Source organism: Megascapheus bottae, unplaced genomic scaffold (assembly GCF_031878675.1).
Source record: "Megascapheus bottae isolate mThoBot1 unplaced genomic scaffold, mThoBot2.hap1 HAP1_SCAFFOLD_47, whole genome shotgun sequence".
Lineage (NCBI taxonomy): Eukaryota > Metazoa > Chordata > Mammalia > Rodentia > Geomyidae > Megascapheus > Megascapheus bottae.
In genome coordinates, this window is record NW_028327641.1 from 3,075,337 (window position 1) to 3,087,650 (window position 12,314).

Consider the following 12,314-nt stretch of genomic DNA (forward strand, 5'->3'; position numbering starts at 1 on the left):
TACACTGTTGGTGTGAGTGTAAACTCGTTCAACCACTAGGGAAAGCAGTGTGGTGGTTCCTCAAAAGACTGAACATAGAGCTCCCCTATGATCCAGCAAATCCACTACTTGGCACCTACCCAATTGTCCAGAAAAAAGGACATACTAAAGCCACTAGCACAATGATGCTCATTGCAGCACTATTTACCATAGCAAAGATATGAAACCAACACAGATGCCACTCAGTAGATGACTGAATCAAGAAGATGTGGTACTTATACACAATGGAATGCTATGCTGCCATCAGAAATAATGACATCGCCTATTTGTAAGGACTTGGAAAAATTCATATTAAGTGAAGCAAGCCAGACCCAAAGAAACATAAGCTCAATGGTTTCCCTCATTTGTAATAATTAGTTCACATCTAGGACTCTCCTACCAGAGGATTACAATAACTCAAAAACCTAGGTATATAAGGTCATATAGGATGAGACTAAATGTAAGGATCTCTAGGATATGGGAACAAGAGCTATATCTTGTGTCATCGTTGCTCTTAATCTTGTGTGATTTTTGTCCTTAATCTACTATGTTATTTCTCATCTCTTATTTTGCCCTTTGGTTAATGTCAGATTGTTACTGTATCTGATTTTTTCCCTGGCATATTGTATATATGTTTATGTGTTTATGTCAAATAGGAAAGGGAAGGAGGGAAACAAGATGATTGGGAAGGGTAGGGGAGAGGGAACTGGGGACAAAAACATGTGGAGTGGAATAAATGTGTGAGAAGTAATGCAGTCCACTACCTGTAAATGTAATCGTAAACCCTCTATACATTACCCTGAAAATAAAAAAGAGACTATAAAAATATCTGTAGAAAATGAGGCTGGATGATGGAAACAACCAGATGCCCTACTACAAAAAATGTGATACACACACACACACACACACACACACACACACACAATGGAATGATACATAGCCAACCGACAAGATAAAATAATGGCATTCTCGGGGAAGTGGATGAGAAGGAAAAAAATCATATTAAGTGAAGTAAGCCAAACTCAAAGGAACATAGGCCCAAGAGTCTCCCTCATTTGTCAAATTCAGTAGAAACCTTGGGCTCTGCTACCAGATATTTACAAAGGAACAAAATCTGGAGACATCGTGACAAATAGTATGACACTAAATGTAAGGACCTCCAAGATAAAGAAACAAAACTCATATAATGAGTGATTGTTGTCCTTAATGAACTATGTAATCTCTTATCTCTTTTGCTATCCCTTGGTTATATCATATTGTTACAATATTTCACCTTGTTTTCTGATATATTTCATATGTGCCTAATTGGTTATTTGAAATTGGATAGGGAAGGGGGGAAATGAACATGAGTGGGAGTAGGGGAAGGGAAATGGGGACCATATCATTACATGGGGTATCAAAGTTTGAGAAGTAATGCACCTTCTATCTGGTGAATATAATGTAACCCTTCTATAAATTACAATAAAAATAAATACATGAAAAGAAGATCTGCACAGAAAAAAATAATAATGGCATTTTTGGGTAGTGGATGAAATTATAGTGAATCTTGTTGAGTGAGATAAGTCAAGACCAAGGAACAAAAGGTACATGGTATCCTTAATATATGGATATTAGTTTAAAACAGTAGTAGAGCGATGATTGAATAGGTGATACCCAAAGTTCTGGACATAATTTTGGAGATATAAACATAACTACATAGACATAAAAATCTAGGATAGACTATACACTCTATAGACATGTGTTTTATTATAGATTAATCTGTATCTATGACATACAAAGACTCAGCTTAATTTTTACTATGTTCTAAAATCTATATGCCAGTGATTGTATAGTGATTCCCTTCTTAAATACTTGTTGGTTAAACATGACATTTGAAATATGATGTAAAATTCAATGTTAATCAATTTTTTTTAAAAAAATAGGCTAGAGGTAAATACCACTAATGTACTTGCTCTAAGTGGTACAGAAATTTTCTTAATGAATCAAGGGTTTTTATTACATCGTTATGCAATTATTTTAGTTCTGAGTGTTCTACACTCAATGCTACTTCTGGAAAGATGATATAGCTGACTGTGTAGATGGTATGAAGACATACTGGCCTAAACGTAGAATAAAGCAGTGGTAAGTGGCTGTTAGCTGTCCAGATTCTACTGGAATATGTGGAATGAATTTATTAAGCACAATGCAGGCTCTTAGTCAGATCAGGATCAAGATTATGTGGTTCCATGAGATGAATGAGGAAAGATCAGAAAAATCTACTAAGATATCCAGATATACCTTTGAAACTGAGGTATCTGGACTCCTTTTTTTTCTTTCTTGGTGGGGAGCTTGAACTTTGGACCTGGGCAAGGTCTCTTAGTTCTTTTTCCTCAAGGCTAATACTGTACCAGTTTTAGCCACAACTCCACTTAGTTTTGGGTGGATAAGTGGAGAGAAGAATCTTACAGTTTTTTTTTGTTTTCGTTTTTTGCTTGCAAAGGCTTTGAATCACCTTCTCCCTGGCTAGTAGAATGACAATTATGACCCTCCTGCGCCTGGCTAGTGATTTTTTGAAAATTGGACTTTCTTCCAAATCACGCAACTGCTTCCTAGCAAAATTTTGAAGACTGACTTAAAAGTGACAGATTTTTGTCACTTGGAGATACTCTGTGCTGAACGTTAGAAATCTACCAGCTGAGTCACACTGGCACTTCCAGTTTTTGTTTATGTGGTGCTGAGGAATGGAATCCAGGGTTTCATACATGCTAGGCAAGCTACATTTTCAGCCCAACGTTTTATGTTTTGTTTTTTCAGTGTTGTTGCTTCTAAGGTACTGTATGATGTTCTTTCATTTTCTTTGCTTTTTACCTCTTTTCTACTTTTTCCCTTTAGTTTTATTCTCTGTAGTCACTGTGTTGAATTCGGGTACCCTGTGTCTTGTACATAGGTTTATGTGATTTGGGGAATGGAGAGGGTATAATAAAATGGTTAAAAAAACAAAGGAAAAAGGGTGAACCAATTGAACAGTGATACTTGGAAGACACTAAACGGAAATGAACTGAACAATCTGGATGGAGAGGGGGCTGAGGGTAGGAAAACAGAGAAAAATTATGGAGGGGATAACAATTTTCTTAAGAAATGTGTTCATTACTTATGTAACCGTATGCCAACTATATATTGACTTAACAAAAAAAATTAACTTAAAAAATAATTTAGCCGGGTGTGGTGGCTCACACTTGTAAATGTAGCTACTCAAGAGGCTGGGATCCAAGGATAGCAGTTCAAATTCAGCCTGGGCACTGAAGTCTATGTGACTCTTATCTCCAATTAACCACCAGAAACCCAGAAGTGGTCCTATGGCTCAAGGGATAGAGCAGTAGTCTTGAGCTGAAAAGCTCAGTGAAAAGACCCAGGTGCAGAATTGCAGTCCCATGACTTGAATGATGAATGATACTAGCCAGGCTATGTGCGCTCACACTTGGAATCCTATCTACACAGAATCAGGTTTGAATCCAGCCCAAACAAATTGCATGATATTCTGATTTACAGTTCATTACCAAAAATCTGGAAGTGGAGCTGTGGATCAAGTGGTAGAACACTAGCCTGAAGAAAAAAAAAAATATTTAAGGACAATTCCCAGGCCCTGGGTTCAAGTCCCAGGACTTGCATAAAACAAAAAAAATGTGATGCTGAGTCCTCCATCATTTGGTGTTATAGTTCAATATTCTTGATATGCGTCTTAGAAATTAAGTCCCTAGCAAATACTCTCCCTTGAAATTCTGCTTCATAGCTGATTCATAGAATTTCAGCATCATTACTATCACCTTCCAGTTAGCATAGCAGTCGACTACTGAAAATTTGAAGAAAATTTTGAGTAATCCTAATAAATCTGTGTATCATCTGCACACACATCAAATCAGCAGCAGCTATGTTCTACTATTATCTAAATGTATTTAATCCCTTCTTCAGTTAATGAGCCTTAAAGAGTAAAACATATGAAATAGTTATGAAACTAACAGTCACCATTCTTCTACCTAATATTGTAATATAAGTTTATAAATGCAAGGACTATTCTGAAGTGTGCAGAAGATAGCTTCTAATTATAATATTCTCATGAAGTATAGTTTTTAAGAAACATGTTGCTTGCTTTGGGAAAGCAAAGGCAAGGAAAAATGATATAAGTAAGTTCCCTATTTATCAGAAGGAAAATACTATTGGGTTTAGATCAACTTCATTCATTCCGAGCTGATGAAACAAATATTTGCCATTCCTGAGGCCAATCACTTCATTGTGATGCACAATTAGCCAGCTTAGGTCAATCTTCCAAAAAAGGAAAGGAACAAATGAGAAGCAATTAAGGTTTCCAAAATGAGCCAGGTGGTGGTGGCAGCTCACACTTGTAATTCTATCTACTAAAGGCATGAAATCCAAGGATGTGGATTAAGTCTGTCTGGGATGAAAATATTCCTGTCTGAAACATCATCTCTGTTATCACAGCCCAGCAGATACACTCTGCCCAACAGGTTCCAAACACCAAAGTTCATCTCCAATCTGAAATACTAGCAAACGTACTCACACATTATTTCCTCTTTGGGAGATAGTTGAAACATGTACCAGAAACATTTCCCTGGCTTCAGAGTGGAAGTGGAAATATATACTCACTAGAAGCCCATCTAGTAAACTACAGTCAATCATCTTTCCTCACATCTTGTTAGTTAAATTGAAGAATGAGTGTTTGGGTCAGAAGCGACGTGTATGAGCATACAGGTTGTAAAAGTACTGTAATCCTAGCTAGTCAAGATAAGCTGAGACCTGAGGATTCCAGTTCAAAATCAGCCATGCAATAAATTCCATAAGATTTTTACCTCTAATTAACCAGCAAAAAACAGAGCGTTGAATTGTGCTTAAAATGCCACAGGCCTAAGCTTTGCATAAAATTGCTAAGGGGTAGCATTCAGGATGCCCACTCTCTCCACTCCTTTTTAACACAGTACTAGAATTCCTAGGCAGTGCAATAAGGCAAGAAGCAAGCATAAAGGGGATCCAAGTAGGGAAAGAGGAAATAAAACTATCCCTCTTTGCAGATGACATGATTCTGTATTTAAAGAATCCAATAGACTCTACTCCCAAGCTCCTTGAGCTGATTCAAAGCTTTGGAAGGGTAGCAGGCCATAAAATCAACCCTCACAAATCAGCTGCCTTCCTTTACGCCAACAGTGAGAGGAACGAGGCAATAATCAGGAAAGAAACTCCTTTCACAATAGCCTCAAAGAAAGTAAAGTACCTAGGAATTAGCTTAACTAAGAATGTAAAGGACCGTTTAGATGAAAACTTTAAAACCCTAAAAAAGGAAACTAAAGCAGAACTAAGGAAATGGAAAAACCTCCCATGCTCCTGGATTGGAAGAATCAACATTGTGAAAATGACAATCTTGCCAAGGGCTATCTACAAATTCAATGCAATACCCATCAACATCACAATGTCATTCTTTAAAGAAATAGAAGAGGCAATTCAAAATTTCATATGGAATAATAAAAGACCCCGTAAGCAAAAACACTTCTTAGCAGAAAGAACAGCACTGGAGGAATTTCAATTCCAAACTTTAGACTGTATTACAGAGCTATAATTCTCAAAACAGCTTGGTACGGGCACAAGAACAGGCCGGAAGTCCAATGGAATAGAACTGCGGACCCAGATATTAAACCACAGACCTATGGCCACCTAATCTTTGACAAGGGAGCCAAAAAAATAGAATGGAAGAAAGATAGCCTCTTCAACAAGTTGTGATGGCCGAACTGGTTAAGCACCTACAGAAAACTAAAGTTGGATCCTTCTTTGTCACCTTGCACTAGAATTAACTCCAAATGGATCAAAGACATGGAGGTAAAAGCAGACACACTAAAAAGTTTACAGGAAGGAATAGGAGATACACTAGGCCTCAGTTGGCACAGGTCAAAACTTGCTTAATAAGGAGCAAGAATCACAACAAATCAGAGAAAGGCTGGATAAGTGGGACTGCAGTAAACTGTAGAGCTTTTGTATGGCAATGGATATAGCTAGTAAACTAATCAGGAAGCCTACAGAGTGGGAGAAGATCTTCACCAACCAAACAACGGACAAAGGCCTCATATCTAAAATATATCAACAGCTCAAAAAATTGAATCACTCCAAAACTAACCTCCAAAGTAACACCCATCCCATTAAAAATGGGCCAACATTTAAAGAGAGTCTTCTCTGAAGAAGAAACAAAAATGGCCTATAGACACATGAAGAAATGCTCCACATCTCTGCTCATAAAAGAAATGCAAATCAAAACAACTCTAAGATTCCACCTCACTCCAGTTAGAACAGCCAGGATCAGGAAAACGAATGAAAACAGGTGCTGCAGGGGATGTGGCCAGGAGGGATCACTACTACACTGTTGGTGGGAGTGCAAACTCGTTCTTCCACTATGGAAAGCAGTGTGGCAGTGCCTCAAAAGGCTAAACATAGAACTCCTCTATCACCCAGCAATTCCACTACTTGGCATTTACCAAAGCAATCCACAAACAAGGGCATACTAAACCCACTAGCACAACAATGTTCATTGCAGCACTATTCACCATAGCAAAGATATGGAACCAACCCAGATGTCCCTCAGTTGATGAGTGGATCAACAAGTTGTGGTTTTTGTACACAATGGAATTCTATGCTGCTGTCAGAAAGAATGACATCCCCCCATTTGTTAGGAAATGGAAAGACTTAGAACAAATCATATTAAGTGAAGTAAGCCAGACTCAAAGGAACTTAGGCTCAGTGGTTTCCGTCATTCTTCATAACCAGTAGAAACCTTGGGATCTAGTAGGAGAGATTTGCAATAGAGCAAAAGGCCATATATAAGGCCATATAATGTGAAGCTAATTGAAAGGACCTCCAGGATATTGAAACAAAAGCCACATAATGAATGATTGTTGTCCTTAATGTACTATGTTGTCTCTCATCTCCTTTGCTGTCCCTTGGTTATCCCATATTGGTATAGTATCTCACTTTGTTATCTGATATATTGAATTTATTTGTATTTGGATATTTGAAATTTGATAGGGAAGGGGGGAAAACCAAGACGGGTGGGGGGTGTGGGGTTGGAGGGAAATGGGTACGAAGATATGTGAAAGGGTATCAATGTTTGTGAATTAATGCACTTTCTACCTGTCAAATATAATGTAACCCTTTTACTAATTACAATAAAAAATGAAAAAAAAGAAAGTTGTAGTGTGTGGGGAGGATGATGGGGTCAAATACATTTCTTCTTAGAAATTTACCTCATCTGGTTGCCCTGGATTTTCCTGGCCTTCTTCTTAGAGAAAGGCCTGTTATACTGGATTTGTGGCTTGGCAAAGATCTAGCATGTACATCTTCGAGTAAGACATCCACAACTTCCATGCCTGAGACTCGAGTTTCCTGTCCTTTGGCAACAGCACAGCAACAACTTTCTTCCTCCTGAGCCACAGGCCAAGTGAGCTGGCTTGAGCTGGTTGTTAGTTACAGTGGCTTGGTTACCAGGGTTCCATATTCTGTTCCATTGTGAGGGAGGCAGGGTCACCTTTCAGGGCCCAATGACCAAAGATCCTTGCTCACAGAAGACCTCACCAAAGACATACTGGAGGCTGAATCTCTCCTCCAATCTCACAATATACATGTGGATGTAGTAAACAGCACACCTTATTTGTCCAATCCCAATGTCTTCCACTAGGCCCAACTACCAGTCTGGTCTCAGGCTCAAGGAGCCTTTCTTCGGTAAGATCCAAACTTAAGGGTCAATATTGCCCTCATCCTTTACAAAACATTTGCTTCACAGTGCCTTCTCTGCCTGCATTTTGACCCTTGTCGATTTTTTTTTGTTTTTGGTAGTCTGGGGACTTGACCTCAGAGTGTGAACATTGTTCTTGGGCTTTCTTTAAGCTTTAGCTGTCCCACCGAGCCACAGCACCACTTGCAGAGTTTTCTATGTATGTGGTAATGAGGAATCCAACCTGAGTCTTTTTGCGTGGTAGCCAAGGACTCTACCACTAGGTCAAACACACAGGGCATCTTGCACATATTTTTGACGTCAATCAACTAGGATATTATTAGATTTCTGTATCCTAATCAATTTTTTCCTGAGGATTAGCTTTGCTGTCATGTGTAAAAAATGCAAGAGGGAAAAACACAGAAGAATTAGTGAAATTTAAAAAAAAGCATGACACACATAGATAAGTGTTCATTCTTTGTAGGAGAAAGGATATTTTGATATGATGATGATGACTTTATAATGACTATGCCAGGGTTGAGAGTTTGGCATAGTGGTAGAGTGCTTGCCTAACATCCATGAAGATCTGGGTTTGATTGCTCAGTATCACATAGATAGAAAATCTAGATGTGGCACTGTGGCTCAAGTGGCAGAGGGCTAGACTTGAGAAAACCCGAGGACAGTGCTCAGGCCCTGAATTCAAGCCCCAAGACTGGCAGAAAGATAAAAGAAAATAAAAATGCTTTTTACGAGCTAATTCACTCACAGCATTTGCTTCTGAAATCTTCGTTTCTGCATCTTGTGAAATACCCCTTTCCCTCAACATAGACAAGAAAAACAGATCCATCCCATGGTCCACTGTGAGGCCACTGGTTGGGCTAAGAGCTAGTCATGCAGCAACACATTAAGTTTTATTCTAATACTTTCCAAACTTTATACTCAAATATTCTACCTACTTACCTACATAGGTCAGTTATCCTTATGCTATACCTTTTCTTCATTACTACAATATTCTTACACTCCTACGTTAATCATCTTCTACCTCCCCTGACCTCTCTCATTCTTTTTTTCTATCTCTGGAGCTCTGCTCGTCTTTCAACCCTTATACTGCATGGATCTACACTTGATGGCTGTTGAGCAATATTGTATATGTAGGTGGTTAATTATTCTCTAGGCTCAGAGGGACTTAAAGACAATAGAGATTGGATTGAGAGGCTTATTGTTTTGGGTATAAATCGTTTGGCAGTGGTTGTATTAGACTGGTCAGTAAGTGCACAAAAAGAAACAGTGATAATACCAATCAAAACTTGTGAGCATCTAGTGTCTGCCAGCTACAGAGGTCTAGGTTGGTTATAAAGGAAAAACTATAATCGTGTTTAGTAGTAATCTTGCTCCCATTTTCAAATGGGCAGAACAAGAAACTCAAGAAAAATGTCAAATCAAGAAACAACATCCCCCACCCAATGTAAACAGACAATGGAACAGTCACTGGCACACTTAGAGGAGAGTCTTCCAAGTGCTACACAAATGCAATTGATAAACATCATTGATGGAAAATGTGAAAATATGAAGAAAGAGATAATGGAGGAAGCCATAGCTGAACAAGAGGAAAGCATAAACAAGGTGATAAGTGAAAAATACGAAGCCATAAAGGAGGCCATAATAAAGGTTTTTCAAAGAAAGATGGATGAATTCATAGAATCCACAAATAAAAACGTGACCAAACTCCAGCAAATGTCCAAAGAAAATAAAGCTACTGAGCTAACCACTCAAAAGGAAATCAAGGAGATAAAGAAATCCATACATGATCTAAAACAAGAGATGCAAGGCATCAAAAGGGAGCAATTAGAAGCAAGGGCGATGAAAAATAAAGAGATAGCTTTGATAGCAGGTTAGACAATGCAGAGGGGAGAATTTCTGGGGCTGAAGATAATTTATTTATTATAGAGAAAGAACAGAAAATGAGTCAATCCAAATCTAGGAAAATTGACAGAGCGCTTCAGGAGGTCCAAGATACAATTAGGAAGCCTAATTTAAGGCTAGTTGGTATTGAGGAGGGCGTGGAGAAAGAGGTCAATGGTATTGGAAATATACTTCAGGGAATCATCTCAGAGAATTTCCCAAATATCCAGAAGGGCAGGCCCATCCAGATACGAGAAGCTTTTAGAACCCTAAACAGACCTGACCAGAAAAGAACATCCCACCACCACATTGTGATCTGAACTGCATCAAAAGAAACGAAAGAAAAGATCATAAAGGCAGCCAGGGAAAAGGGATCAGTAACCTATAAAGGCAAACCAATCAGAATAACCCCAGATTTCTCAGCAGAGACCATGCAAGCATGAAGTGACTGGAAGCATATATGTCATGCCCTTAAATCAAATAACTACCAACCAAGAATACTGTAGCCAGCTAAGCTCTCATTCATAACTGAGGGAACAATAAAAACATTCCATTCCAGGGAAAAGCTGCAACAATATGTCGAAACAAAACCAGCACTACAGAGAATTCTCAAGGATGCTCTATACATAGAAAACCAAAATAAACGCAACATAGGGAAAGAAATGGCACCTAAACAGCATACTATCTAAGGACCACAAGAACTGTCAAGACACAGGCCCTACTAAAAGCTTTTAAAAATGGTAGGAACTAATAAATATCTCTCAATCCTAACTCTCAATATCAATGGACGTAACTCTCCAATTAAACGGCATAGGCTGTCTAGTTGGATCAAAAAGCAAGAGCCATCGTTCTGCTGTCTTCAAGAGACACATCTTACCCAAAAACAATCATTTGAAAGTGAGAGGTTGGAATAAACTCTATCAAGCTAACTGCGCCATAAACAGGCTGGAGTTGCCATCCTCATATCAGACACAATAGACTTCAAACTAAAATTAGTAAGAAAAGACAAAGAAGGTGACTACATACTACTAAAGGGATCCTTCCTCCAGGAAGACAGAACGATCCTAAATATTTACACACCCAATCCCGGAGCTCCAAACTTCATCAAGCAAACTTTACTTACACTGCAACCATACATAAGTCGAAATACAGTGATTGTTGGTGAGTTTAACACACCACTCTCACCTATGGACAGATCAACAAGGCAAAACTCAACAGAGAAACCTTAGAACTGAACAACTATATAGACCAACTAGATCTAACAGACATCTGCAGAATATTCCACCCAGCAACAACACAATATACGTTTTTCTCAGCAGCACATGGAACATTTTCCATAATAGACCACATCTTAGGCCGTAAAACAAACCTGGACAGATTCAGAAACACTGAAATTATTCCATGCACACTCTCAGACCATAAAGGCATCAAATTGGAGCAGAACACATATCTCCACCAACGAAAACCCTGTAACTCATGGAGACGGAACAACACATTGTTGAATCAAAAACAATGGGGAATTGAAGAGATCAGAACAGATATCAACTGTTTATGAAATTTAACAATAAGGAGCACACAAATATCAACTCCTTAGGGACACAACAAAGGCAGTACTCAGAGGAAAATTTATAGCGCTCAGTGCCTACAACAGCAAGTTGGAAAAATGGCAAACCAACTAGTTAATGTCTCACTTTAACCTCCTGGAAAAAGACCAACAAACCAACCCTAAACCCATTAGGAGAAAGCAAATTATTAAAATCAAAGCATAATTAAATGATTTGGAATAAAAAAAAACTATAGGAAGAATCAACGAAACAAGGAGTTGGTTCTTTGAAAGAATTAACAAAATTGAGAAGCCCTTAGCAAATCTTACCAAAAAAAAGAAGAGAGCATATCGAAATAAACAAAATCGCAGATGAAAATGGTAATATCATGACAGAAATTGCCAAGATCCAGAATATCATGAGGGAATACGTCTCAAACCTTTACGCCAACAAATTTGAGAATCTAGAATAAATGGATGAATTCCTAGACAATATTAGCATACCCACACTGAACCAAGAAGAGCTAACCCAACTCAACAGGACTATTTCAAGCTCTGAAATCAAAGGGATCTTTCCTCCAGCTAGACATAACGATCCTAAATATTTACACACCCTTTTGAAGATTCTCAAAAGATTGAAGATTCTGCCAGTGTAAGTTAGATTCCGGCATTGATATTAAATAATGCAATGAGTAGGGATTTATATTTGAAATATCACTGTTGACAAAATCTAACACACATTTGCTTAGTATTTGCTTTTGATTTCCCAAGAAGTTCAGTACAAGCCAACATGTGTGGCATATATCGACTGGGAGAAATGATTCAGAATATGTGACTCATTTGAAGAGGAGTCAGTGAAAAGATACAGAAGCAGGATACCCATATTTTGGTAATTTGGATCTTTTGCATATTTTGTGTTTGTTATTAATTCCATTTGTAGTGTACATTTCTAGGTAAAAACTTTTCAAATGTTTCCAAACAATTTGTTATTTCAACAGCAAAAAAAGACATTTATATGCCTGATAAAATTCACAGAATCCAAATTTTTCCATATTATTTTTTTTTGGTGGGTCATAGATCTTGAACTCAGCCTGTGCACTATCCCTG